Genomic DNA, 14428 nt, shown 5'->3' with positions numbered 1-14428 from the left:
CGCGTATGCTCCCTAGAATCGTCTGCGTGTAACGAAGGCAAACAGAACTGCTCCAGGTTTATTCACGTGGACCGCGTGTACTCGCAGACGCGTCCACGTGACATGTTGACTTTTGTTGACCCGTGTTTTGACCAGGTTTGACGACGAATTTAATCCATAAAACACCCAATCCAACACTCGTTTGTTGGTGATTGGGATCTTCTATCGTTGGGATCAGTATATGGGTTATAGGGTTCCTGACATCTGACAGGATTCTAAGGGAAGTTCCTAGTTTAGCTAGTGTGTCTACCTTAGCATTTTCTTCTCTAGGAACTTAGCTTAGGTTGAAAGCTTCGAATTCGGAGGCCAGCTTTTTGAGGATTTGGAGGTATAGTGCTAGTCATTCGCCTTTTACTGTATAGGATCCATTAAAATGAATAGTTATTAATAAGGAGTCAGCGAATACATGAAGATCCTTGCCTAGAAAGGTGGCCTCCACCAAATTTGTGTGCAAACGCACACTCATTTCATTAGGGGTCCTTGAGGGGGCCACTCAATTGTTCCGTAACATTGGGTGGGAAAACCTTCTCGAACTCATGGCAAACACTTACGAGCTCCCTACTAGAGAGTTCTTTGCCGACTGCGGGTTAGACAGCGAGAAAAAAAAGGTTGCATTCCAACTTATGGGAGACCGGGCGTACATTGATTTTGCAATAATAAACAACATCTTGGGCTTACCTTCCTCGAACACATTCACGGTTTTCGATGTCTTGCCCGTCCAGTTCAACCACGAGACCTTTTGGACGGAAATCACCGGGGGGATCTTCTCTTGTGCCGGTCGCGATAAGGCAACCTCCATCATTCACCCGTGCCTTCATATTGCCCATCGTATCTTAGTGTGCACTGCTTTTGCCCGTAAAGAAGCCGACTGTGACAACCCGAAACTTTTTATCCTGTACAATTGATCTTTATATCAACATTTAACTTGATCTCTGTCACCTTTTATCACTGTTTAAGGGTCCGTTTAAGTGTTATAAGCTTGCATTTGACCAAGGTTGAGTTTAGGAATGAGTCAGCACGTCCCATAGTGAGAAAACCGGGCCATACACTCTCTTGGAAGGTGTGTACGGCCGCACACATGAGTGTACGGCCGCACACATGAGTGTACGGCCCACCCTCCAGCCGCACACTCACCCTTATATATATAAGGTGACCCTCTTCATTCATTCCTTTCATTTTGGCTGCACTCTACTTTCCCTCTCTACTTTCTCTCTCTAAAAACTTCATCCAAGAACACTCTAAAGGCTTCAAGAATGTGAATTAATCCATCATTCAGCTTGTTATAGTGGTAAGACACCTGGATCTAAGCTTAAAACTAATCATGTTCTTCGTGTTCTTCATCACTTGAAGGTGTACGGCCGCACACCTTCATAAGGTGGCCGTACACACCTCAAACACTCTCCAAGGTGAAGAGTTTGGCCTTCATTTGCTAGTTGGACTTGGTTTTGGCCTTGAAACACCCGAAAATCGACATTTTGTGCATGAATGAAGAGTGTACGGCCGCACACTCCTATGTACGGCCGCACACCCCTATGTACGGCCGCACACTCCCTTGTACGACCGCACATGCCCTCTGTACGGCCGCACACTCCTGTGTGCAACCGCACACACATGCTGACCGTACACCCTGGCCGCACACACACTCTTTTGGCCGTACACCTCCTTGGTTTGATCATATAGGGTCCCGACAAGCATTTCCAAGTCTTTAGGGTGTTTTCCCGTCACGTTTAGTAATGAAACACCCTAATTCTAACACATGTATGTGTTACTATATGCTATTAGGATCCACTTGAGTACGAAACATCAATTGACACTCAACACTCGTAACCGATCAACCGCTCGAATCATTCGTCAAACTGTGAGTTCATACCCCTTCACTTTTATGAGTTTTCATGTTTTAGGGGGATAATACAAGCAAAAGTACAAGAAAACTTGTGCTCAAATTATCTCATTTGCATAAAACCATTATATGTTCAGCATGCTTTTAACACAGAAAACAGTTTTACCAAATGATTAAGAAATCAACTCGTAGAAACAGTTTTCAAAACTAAAGCAAGGAACTTGTAAATCTTGTCATAAAATGTGCTATTTTGTAAAGGATTTATTCAAAACATAAACAGGATTTTCAGTATTATTACTTGTAAGTTTGTTATTTTGGGATTGGAGACACGTCCTTGGTAACACTCCCCCGGATTCGTGAGTGTAGGACTAACCCTTGTAACCAGAATCTCTTGTAGGGAGAACGTGACTATTGTGTATAGATCTATACAAGACTGACTATCCCGCACCTCGCTGCTAGCTACAGTTGGACCGTCAGGTCTGCGGGTGACAAAGTCATAAAAGGCTACTGGCCCCGTTACGTTCCATATCTAGTTTAATGTACGGTTATAAAACTCGCAACCTAGATAACAGAGATTTACTTTTGTAATATTGAAACAAGTGAACTAACCTCAAAGTAATAACCGATTTGATTACTAGAGGGCATTAGTAATGCCCTTAGGATCTAGTTCACTACTTCTTTATTAGTTTTATTTATGTAATAAGGCTAATACATCTCACAGAGAACAAACAGGGTTTTTCAAGGAAACTACATCTAACGATACAAGTATGGTAGATATTTGTACACCTCATACCAGAGCAGATAACCAACTATCAACTTTTAAGGAAAATATAGGATTTTCCTGGGATAACTCAACCTTTCATAAACAGGCTGTTTAATATATAACTAATGGATAATCAAACATATTTCATAAGAAAATATAGGATTTTCTTGGGAAACACTTTTCAAAGGATCAAAGAAACATTTCTTTCACTAGAACTAAACACTTATGAACTCACCAGCTTTATGCTGATATTTTAAAACTGGTTGTATTCTCAGGGCAACAATAGACAGGTACTCTTGCCAACTTTTGGAGAAGACGGAACATTCTGGAGTCACGTCTTTTACTTTTTCTATGTACTGTTATGTATAAACCATGTTTTCAAACAATGTAAATATTCTTCTTATAATGTAATGGTTGTGTTTACTACGCTTACTATGATACAACTGTTGTGATACTACGCATGACGTCAACCGCCCCTGAACGTTTCCGCCGTTCCGGTTTGGGGGTGTGACACCGACCAAGTTACAAAAAATGAGCTCTTTTTCCTTTGGTGCATGACGCGACGTGAAAACCCTCCGATCCCGGATTTTTCCTGCCATAAACGCGCACTCATTAGAGCCAAAACAACCGGTGATATTTGCATTAGAGGATTTGTCACCCTTTTAGCCCATGGTCTTGACATTGAGCTTCCGGACGACTACACGCCCGGTGACAACAAAATTCTCTTGGATGAGCGGGTTCTCACAAACATGCATCACATCCGTCGTAGGAATAGGAGCAGTTTTACATCGTATTGTCCTCAAGGGGTCATATATCTCATTCTTCTCGACCCTCGAGTCGCCAACTTCACCTTCCACGATCGCACTCAGTGGAGACTCGCGAGGACCATCATTCAGTCAGTCAATGAGGATGCCCTCCAGGATCAAGATGATGACGAGATGCATGTAGATGATGAGCCCGACGATAATCCCACCCATGGTCCACAGCACGCCCAGCCCCAAACACCTCCCGTATATTACCCGCTTCCCCCCAATTTTGCCGAACAGTTCGAGGCTCTTTGTGTCTCCAACCAAATCATGTCCCAACAGATGCACCATATGTGGGGGTGGCACCAATCACAAAATCATTTCGATAATGTCCCACTTCCTCCTCCCTATCCATACCCTCCACCCACCCACCCTTATCCACCTCCACCTTACCCTTACCCCTACCCCCAATACCCATATCCTCCTCCCAATCCCCCGGTCTAGGTACTTCCACCTCGCCTTAAGCATTGAGGACAATGCTTGTTCTTAAGCTTGGGGTGGGGTATTCCATTTTCTTTTTGATTTCTCATGCATTTTAATTAGGTTGCATAGCATTTAGCCTTAAATTGCATTCATTTTTTTTATTTTTATAAAATTCCAAAAAGATTTTATTTTCTTCTTTTTCACTTTTTATTTTTGCATGGCATTTAGCTTAGGGCATAAGCATTCATGCATTTTTGTTATCTCTTTATTCTCATCTCCGAACATCTTTACTTGAAAGACACGACACACCTTAAATACAATTCTTTTGGAAACTCACATAACAAATAAGAATCGCTCTTAGGGACTTTCAGTTGTTGCTTCTTCTCTTATATATACGCGGGGAGAGAGTGCAAGTAGTTGTGCATTTGAATCGACTCATGTCAAATGTGGCATACGTAGGGGGACAACTTAGCCCCGTGCCGACTAGTTCCTCACGTGAATTTTCCTCACAAGCCACAATCAAACCTCAAAGAAAGGAATAAAAGATAGATTTTGCTATTTTGAGATCTTTAGTGTCTAACAGCTACAATTCACATCATATCTCATTACTTTATGATTTAGACACATTTTTCCCACTTGATCTCGAATTAGTCTTAGTGTAGTTGTGCTTGTTTGGCCTCTTGTTTGGGTTAGACTTAGATTCTGCTTATAGTTGTATATAGTTTTGTATTTTTTATTTTCAGGCTATTCTTATAAAACTCCTGTGGTAAACCTAAAAAGTGAGCCTAAAAAAGAGAGAGAGAGAGAGAGACAACTACCCATTTTTTCCAGTTTTGTTTTGTTTTGTGAGTCAAAGTAAATTGTTTCAAAAGTGTCATTCGAAAAATTTTGCGTCAATTTACCAAAAATTTCAATAAAGTCTAGTATTTAGTTTGTGTACGTGAAAATTTCATATGTAACCAACTTGTTTGGAGAAGTCAAATTTTGATCTTTCGTGAAATTTGAGCCTTATGTTTGTTGGTTCTAGTCTTTAGAAGTCTAGTTAAAAAAAATGGTTTTGAAAAGTCGGATATTATCGCAATCATACAATGCGAATGTAATTATATTTTTTTAGTGTTTTCCTCTTTGTGTCTTAAGTTATTGTATTTGTAACATGTCCTTCGGGTTTTGTTGTTATATATATATATATATATATATATATATATATATATATATATATATATATATATATATATATATATATATATATATATATATATATATATATATATATATATATATATAGGGGTGTTCAAAACCGGATATCCGAATTTCGGATATCCGAAAATTCGGATAGTAGATTTTAGGTATCCGAATCTGTCACACCCCCAAACCAAGGATGGCGGAAACGTCCGGGGGTGGAGGACTTCATGTATAGTATCACAACAATGAGTATAATAGTGCTCAAAGTAAATACAACTATCATAAATATAATTGAAAATGTTACACTATAGTATATGTTTACATGTTTCAAAATCAATTACATTATGATGACAAAATGAACTATTTGACGATTTAACGTCCCATCCTCAAGATGTTGTTGATTTCATGTTTCACTGATTTCCTGAGATACAAGTAGTTTTGAAAAAGTGTCAACAATTAAGTTGGTGAGTCCATAAGAGTTTTATTTGAGAAAGAAGTCGTTTTCCTTGTAAAAGCGATAGAGTATGATTCCAGAAAATCCAATATTTTCTTTATTAAGTGTGAAATGAAAGCTCCTATGTTATGCAATAATGTACCCTAGAAAGACCCGTAGATTCCTTCTATAATCACCCAGTGTATATAAGTTATATAAAATTTAAGTTAAATAAACCGTCGAATATAATGGGTCTGCCCTAGGTCCACAACCAAACAAGGAACATGAAGTAAGGCGGACCCACCAATTCTAAGTCGATTGTGACTAGATTCTTATATAACTCTTGCATATACACTTAGCAATTATAGTTGAAGTCTAACAATTCTAGATGAAATGTAGTATCAATAGAAATGTGATTCCAAAGAAAATCCAATATTTTCTTTATTAATTAATGTAGTTCTAAATCCCAGGACCGAGAGTATGAGTGTGTTTTCTACTTATAACGTGTTTGTAGTTTTAAATAGATAAAACCCCTTTTAAAGTAGAATGTTCCCTGTAAACTTGAAAGATTGTTAACTCCCTATGTGAGTCGTTATAACCATACTACAACCGGATGACCTGTTGCGACGTTCTTCAGACGTCGGAATGTTAATGACATTTGTCACCCCAGACCTGCCGGTCTAGCTGTTGCATGCAGCTAAGGTGTGGGTTTGTCAGACCCAATATAGATCTATACACAAATATCACGCTCTCCCTACAAGAGACTCTGGTTATAACTAATTCAGGATTTTTAACCAGTACTCAAAGAGTACAATGAAGACGTGTCTCACAGTTTACGTTAACTAGGTTACATATAGTTTGAGTATTAAACCTCTTCCGTGGTGGAAGTGAAATCACCTTTTATGAAATAAATTAGTGATATGAAATCCATAAACTATTACTATTATAGTTTATCATGTAGTATATGAAAAACCCATTTGTTTTGAGAGTAAGACCTTTTTCATGTAGTGTGCTTTTATCGTAAAATCCATAAACTATACTTATCGTAGTTTATTATATGTGTTCGAAATGAATGAAAAACCTTATCATGAATGACTAATTTCTATTTATGATGATAAACTAACAAGAAATACATTCAATCATTTAGAAACTTATTGTTATGCACTTTGCTCAACATGTTACAAAGTGTTATGAAAGTTGTAAGCTGTTAACTAGTTTTTAACCTTTCTGCACTGTTTTAGAAAAATCATAGAAAAATCATACGAAGTCGAAAACTAAATCCGTAAACTCTGAGATTTTAGAAAATATGTCTAGTTTATTCATAATTTTTATTATAATTTTTAGAAGTCTTTAACTTGTGTGAAAATGTTCATATTCACAGACTGGTCCGAATTCGTTTCTGAAATGATAGGCAGTTTTGTAAAAATCACCATAAATTGTAGAAAAATCGTATGGAGATGTGCAAGTAGTCATTTTAAAGGTATGAATCTGAACTATTTTCATATTAAACAGTTTTGAAATATATTAAGTTTAAGATGGTCAAAACAGTCCGTGAATAAGACTCAACTTTTCTGATAAAAGGTGTTGTTTGAATTTAGTTAAGTTTTTGGTATTTTAACTTGTATTCCCCCCCCCCCCCCCCCTAAAACTTGAAGAAAACATGAAAATGTAGGGGTATGAACTCACATTGAGTGTTTTCAGTGGATGGATGATGAAGAAAAGGAGTTTCCAAGTCTTGGAGTGAATAGTGACTGAATATGGTCTTGGAGTGGGTGTGGAGGGTTGCTTGTGTCACACATTAAGGTAAAGTCAACACTCCACCTCAAAATCTTACCCACTAGATTTTATTCTTAGGCAATGATTTTTCCTCCAAAAATGATTAAAATATGATTATATAGGGTCTCATATGCCAAATTACGAGTTTGGGTGAAAATCCCGCGTCAAAATCATGAAAAACGGGCTTAAAACGCGAAAGTGGTCGAAAACCAGGAAAAAGGGCGAAGTCTGCGAAATTTCGGATTTGGAGCCGAGGGTTCGGTCTTCAGGGGTTGAGAACCGAAGGTGGTTTCGGTTGTGGGTGAGAGCCGAGCAATCTCGCAGGCGAGAAGGAAAGGAGCGAAGGCAAAGGCAGGGAGCGAAGGCGAAGGTCAGGTTCGGTCCTCCGAGGTTCGGGTTCGGTTTCTCCAGTTTCGGTTCTCAAGCAGCTTCGGGTTCGGCCCCTATAGAGAGGCTTCGACCCTAATAGAGAGTTTCGGTTCTAGAGAGGCTTCGGCCCTATATGGCTATTTTTCAAGGTATCTTCCCGTTTCGAGCGGTTTTCACCAAGTTAAGTGTCGGGATGACCCGAATGATTGTAAAAAGTTGAAAGAAGTTTTGAGAGAGATTTGGGAGAGATTGAGATAGAGTGAAAGAGATTGAGAGAGATTTCGTTTGCGAACTTTTTGAGTGTTTGGCCTCGTAACACAAGGTTCGTAAATCCCGATAAGCCTCGTTATGAATGTTATACGCCCTCGAGGGGTATGGAATAATGTTTTGTCAAGTAGTTTCATCACTTACCCTGATTAGGTTTTTGAATTTCCGAACACGTGAAAAATCTAAGTGATACTTTGTATTAAGATCGCGAGTTGTACAATAGGAAACATAACGGAAACCCTAATATACAAGGGTTAATGGAGTTGACCGGTTTGACTTGTTGACTTTATTTGACTTTGACTTGACCGGAAATTGACGGTTGTCACAAAATCCGTATCCGGAATTTCGGATATCCGAATTTCGGATATCTGAAATTTCGGATACGGATTCGGATATTTTTAGCGGATATTCGAAATTTATTATTTCTACTTTTCTAGTATTAAGAGCAAAATAAACCTCAACTCAATTAGATTAAACATGAAAAAAATGCAATATATAGAACTTATAATTCGGTTACATATAATAAGAAAACTTTCTTTCCTATAACGTCAATAATTTCAATTCTTCCGTCGTGAAATGACACCTAATGCTTCTTTTAACTTTCTAGTAATATACCTGATTAATTAATTTACGTACCAAGAAAATTTTCGTTGTGCATCCATGCATGACACATTCAAACATATTCAACAAATGTTCATACCAAACCCAGTAAATAAGTTGAAAGTTCTATCTACTCATTTTATCATAGATAATATTAGTGAACAATTTTAATATGTTTAATGTACCAAAAGAAATAAATATAACTACATTAAACAAGATATTATATACACCTACAAATTTATTCAAAGTCATTACAAAAAACTACAACGACTAATAATAAATCAAAGTGCACTTCAATTTTAAATTTGATTCAAAATTTATACATTTTACTGCTAATTAACATGTTATATTCACCCATAATTTTGTATTTTTTAATTTCAAGTTAAGAAAAACTATACTAATATAAATAATTTAAAATATATATATATATATATATATATATATATATATATATATATATATATATATATATATATATATATATATATATATATTTCGGATATCGGATATCCGAAATATCCGAAAATTTCGAAATTTACTATCCGAATCCGAATCCGAAAAACCGGATATCCGAAAAACGGATATCCGAAAATCGGATATCCGAACTTTCGGATCGGATTTTCGGATTTTTCGGATCGGATGTTCGGATGCGGATATTTTTGAACACCCCTAATTGGTATGTACTTGACCCGATAGTAGCATGGTCTATTTGGGTTGCCTTCACCATAACAATTTGATAGGATGGACTTTTGAGAAGATGTTATTTATGGTTTATTAATATATTACAAATATAATATATTAATATGAAATCATGTTATTTAATTAGTATTGATCAAGAATTAATTTGGAATTAATTTAGTGATCAAAAGAGACTAATTAAATTAACGGGGACTGATTATGTAAATCAGTGATATATATATTGTTTGGGCTATTGATCCATGATGGGCTAAGTTTATGTAAGTATCCATGAAGAGTTAGCCCACATAAAATATGGATCATAGCCTAAGTGTATGGATTAGGGTTTACCCATGACCCTTGGATTCCTACACTATATATATGACACCCTATAGCCTAAAATTGGTTACCCTAATGTTCTTAGAGATCATAGAACCGATTTTGTGTGCTAGTATACTCTCTCTCAAGTCCTCTTTTGTTCATGGTGTTTGTGAACCATTTGAGGCATCACATTTGAGATGCTAAGTTCTTAAAGGCCAAAACTACAAGCTACAACAAAGAGGTAAATTCTATAACTCAATTCTATGTTGTTTATGTCAATTGTATGCTAGTTGTAGGCTTCATGCTTTGGAAACAATATTGCATGTATAATTAGAGAAAACATAGATCCAAAGCATTTAGGGTTGTATGTGCACCATAGGATGTTGTAATATACAAAACCCAACACTTTCTTCTTCACAGACAAGATCGGTGCTCCCCATGGCGAACTGCTCGGTCGAATAAACCCCTTGTCTAACAGCTCCTGCAGTTGTGTAGACATTTCATGTATCTCTGGAGGAGCAAATCGATATGGTGCCTTGGCAATCAGCACCGCACCAGGAACCCGGTCAATCCTAAACTCCACCTGCCTCTCTGGAGGTACCCTAGGAAAATCCTCCGGAAACACATCCGAGTACTCCCGTACAATCGACACATCATCCACGGTCGCCTTACCCTTATCCTGGGTATACATAACATAGGTAACAAATCCGGAACAACCCTGATGAAGATATCGTTTGACCCTAGCCGATGAACATAGAATCGACCCACGCTGAGCTCTCTCTCCCTGAACCACCAACTCTCCCCCACTTGGGGTCCGAATACGCACCAACTGATGATCAAAATAGATCACCCCTCATTGGGGCTCAACCAGTCCATCCCTATGATAACCTTGTTCATGTGCAAAGGAATGGGAACCAAATCGACCAGATACTACTTGCTAAACATCTGAAGAACACAACCCTGATGAACCCTCAATACCTAGACATATCGATTATATGCAATATCAACGTCTAAAGGACAATTCATCTCCCCTATAGCTCTAGCAAACCTCTTGCTAAGTGCAAGCGATACAAAAGATCGAGTAGCCCCCGAATCAAACAATACCAAGGCAGAAATACCATTCACGAGGAACGATCCTAAAATAAAACACATAAATATAAGCAATCAATTCAATATAAATAAATATATAAGGATAAGATACTTACTCGTCACCACATCAGGTGTTGCACGAGCCACCTCGGCCGTCAGCTGAAAAGCCCTGCTCTTCACCACAGGCACATCCGCTGTGCCCTGGCGGCCATCGGTGATCGTCAGTGTCGCTGGAGCGGGTGCTACCACTGGTCCCGCTGCTGCCAAACTCGGACAATGGGCCTTGTTGTCGCCCCTCTGATTGCAATGGAAGAAAATCAGATCAGATACTGGGGTGGTGGTGGTGGTAGTAGCAGTACAATCTCTGCTAATATGACCCGTCTGGACGCACTTGAAGCAGCCAGAACCACCCACCATGCACACCCCATCCTGCGTCTTGCCGCACTTGCCATAGCGGCTCCGACACTGCTGACCTCTTAATCTAGAATCAAATATCTTGGGCCTCTTGCTCGACCCCCCTGAAACCTGAGCCTAATCCGACTTCCTCTTCCTCTCCATTTCAAGATCAATCTTCCTCTCTCTGGCTCTCGTAATCATATCCTCCAGTGTCTTGCAACTGTATCGGCTCACAAACTGTTGAATATCACTCCTCAACATCTCATGGTATCTCACCTTCTTCATCCTCTCGTCCGCCACATATTGCGGAACCAATAACGCCCTCTCACGAAACATCGCGGTGATCTCCGCCACCATCTCAGTAGTCTGGCGAAGGTCGTAGAATTCCCTTGCCAGCTGCTGCACCTCAATCACCGGTGTGAACTCAGCTTGGTATCTGGTCGTAAAATCATCCCATGCCATCGAGTCAACAATCTCATCACCAATAGAGCGCCCAACCTCCTCCCACCAGTCTCGAGCTCTGTCTTTTAGAAGATAGGAAACAAGTTTGACCTTTACCCTGTCAGGATAACTTCTAGTGCGGAAGGCATTAGCGACATCCGCTAACCAACGCCTGCTCGCGATCGGGTTTTTCTCCTCGTATTAATCCGGAGCCCCACATGCCCGTAACTCCCTGAAGGTCAGTGAACATGCCTCAATCAAAGACACCATCTCAGAACGGAAAGAGCCCAAGCGCTCCTCCAACACCTCCATGATACCCTCCTTAATCATACCAAAGATCACAAGAGTCTGCTAAAGTATGCTGCGAGTAATCTCAGACGAAATGAACTCCCGCACCTGATCATCCAACTACCCGACTCCAGAACCCGAGCCTGGACCCTCACATGCACCAGAAGCACTAACCGATCTGCCTCGAAGATTCACCATACTGAAAATAGACCATACAAACCATCAGAAAACACATAAACAATATCGAGGAATCTCATACTCTACAAGCTTCCTGGTTTCATGGCAGCTCTCCTTGACGCGAGTACGTATCCTCTGCTTCCAGTAGTACAGGCCCATACTACCTTCCACATCTATCCGTACTTTCCTCAAGGATCACTTTAAATCCTCCTAGTCACTCCTTATCCACATATACAAACCTCCACAAAACAAGGCTCCCAATACTAAATCTCTTCCTAGGTTTTCCTAGGGTAAACACCACACCACTCTCCACCATCAGCTGCAGAAGGAACTCCTACCAACACCCTCAAATTAGATTACGAATACAATTACATATCACCGACACCAAATAATTCTTCGAATGAAAGGTCTCACACTACAACGGTTAGACTCAGATAAAAGTTGCGCAATAGACTTAAAACCTAACCTTCTAAAATTGTTTAGTCTCAATAATATGTAACTTAATATATTCATTCACTAGTTAGCGGAAGCTAATGAGAACTCCTAAAAAGCACAAAGCAAGCAACATTCGAGCATTGAGAAATCGAAATCAGACATAACCTTAACATGCTATCCTATCACTGACTGATCAGTATTAGCATGTAAGTCTACAAGCTTATACAGTAGGCGTATAAAGGCATCTCTCCTAGCATTCTATCATGTAAATCTTGAGCAGAGCGTTAGCCCTAACTAGCATGTGATTCACAGATTCATAACTCAAAGCATATCATAAAACAAGTACGGGTATTTTGGGAAAACTTACTTGAGCTCGATCGATTGCATGCACCGCACCCTTTTATTTTATTAGAATCCCTTTTTATAAAACATTTCTTTTTGAAAAGTTCTAGCAAACCCTCAGTTTGAGTTCAGACATACCCGAGAGTACGTTCGAATCCCTCAAACTAAGGCTGTGATACCAACTTGTAACATCCCAAAATTAAGACCAAAATTTTTCGTTTATAAATTAATAAAACTATAATCCAAAACATCATCATAAAACCATGGTTGAACAAAGTGCACCAAACACATAACATATGAAATAATCACAACGATAAATAGCGTACAAAATGGTCATCGGGCCCCGCCCAGTAAGCATACAATAAAGAGTCACACAGACATCTAGCATCCTAAAATAACAAAACATGGGCCGGTATTGGTGCCTTCAACCCGCTAAAAACAATGAGGAAACTCATCTCTAGCTGCTGAAATATGCAAATAAATATCTACCTGCTGCTCCGGAAAATCCCCACGCTATCATCATCAAAATAATATCTAATTATTAATTGTATTTCGATCCATATCATAAATGGCAACCCAAAGCCCAATTTAAGGCCCAATCTTCCAAATTTGTCCCAAAACACAAAATGGGCCTAAATCTAAGGAAGCTCAACATACTAGCCCCAAGTCCAAAACAGAAGTCTAATGGCCCAATCAAGGCCTAAACATACAAAGTCCAAAACATGGCCCAATACCAAGATCGTCAATCCCAAAAGCCCATCCGCGAGGCGTACTCAGCGCGTACGCTTAGCGTATTCCATCCTGGGCCAGTACGTGCATCGTACCAGCTGGGTATGCCCAACATACTCCCCTGATTGCCAACCCACTCCAGTAAGCACTTAATCGGTTGAGACCTTAAGCAAAACTCTCAGATCTGGTCCCTAAGGGTGACTTATCACGTAAAGTTGGCAACTTTACACTCATGCATGGCTTAATGGGACTCAAGGCTCACAAAGAGCTTAATAAAGGTCTTAATACTTGCATGGACCATTAACATCCATAAAGTTTTCATTTTTATGAATTATGGGCCACAATGGAGCTAAGATCTAACATCCATGGCTTCTGGAGTAAATCAAAGGCTCAACTTTAACACAAAAGACTTCAAAATGCACACAAGACTCCATAAACCGGATCTAACACAAATGATCATCAAGGCGTGAGCTTTTTACCGCAAAAAGCTTGCAATTGAGAAAGTAATATTGGATCTACAAGCTTAAGCCACTCCTCCAAGTGTTCCTCTTCTTCTTCTTTACCATAAAACACCAACAAATCACTCTCAAGCTTAAAAACTCACCAAATTCTCTTAGGGTTTCGATTTCAGGGTAAAGGGAGATGGAGGCTGGTCATAAGTATCAAAGAGATGTTATAATGAGGTTTATATACGGTGCAAATGCTAAAAATTAGGGTTTACCCCTACACTACGTACGTCATGCGTACTCCACGTATTCCTACATATATGGGTGAAACCCGCGATCATCAAATAGGCTAGTACTCTAAGCGTACTCATGGAATACGCCCCGTGTACTAGCCAGGGACTAAGTTGTTAACAAATTTGCATTAAGGGCTAAAATAGAAACTTACCAAAACTTGAATGTTACACAAATAACACGTCAAAAAACTAGAAACAATTATTCAAAATAATATAAATGAACTAAATGTAAAAAACATTAAACAATATAATCAAAAAAATGTCAAACAAAATCTAAATAATAAAAAAATATAAATAA

The sequence above is a fragment of the Lactuca virosa genome, chromosome 8 (genome assembly GCF_052849685.1).
Source record: "Lactuca virosa cultivar CGN04683 chromosome 8, Lactuca_virosa_CGN04683_v6, whole genome shotgun sequence".
NCBI classification, from domain to species: domain Eukaryota; kingdom Viridiplantae; phylum Streptophyta; class Magnoliopsida; order Asterales; family Asteraceae; genus Lactuca; species Lactuca virosa.
This window is presented reverse-complemented; position numbering follows the sequence as displayed.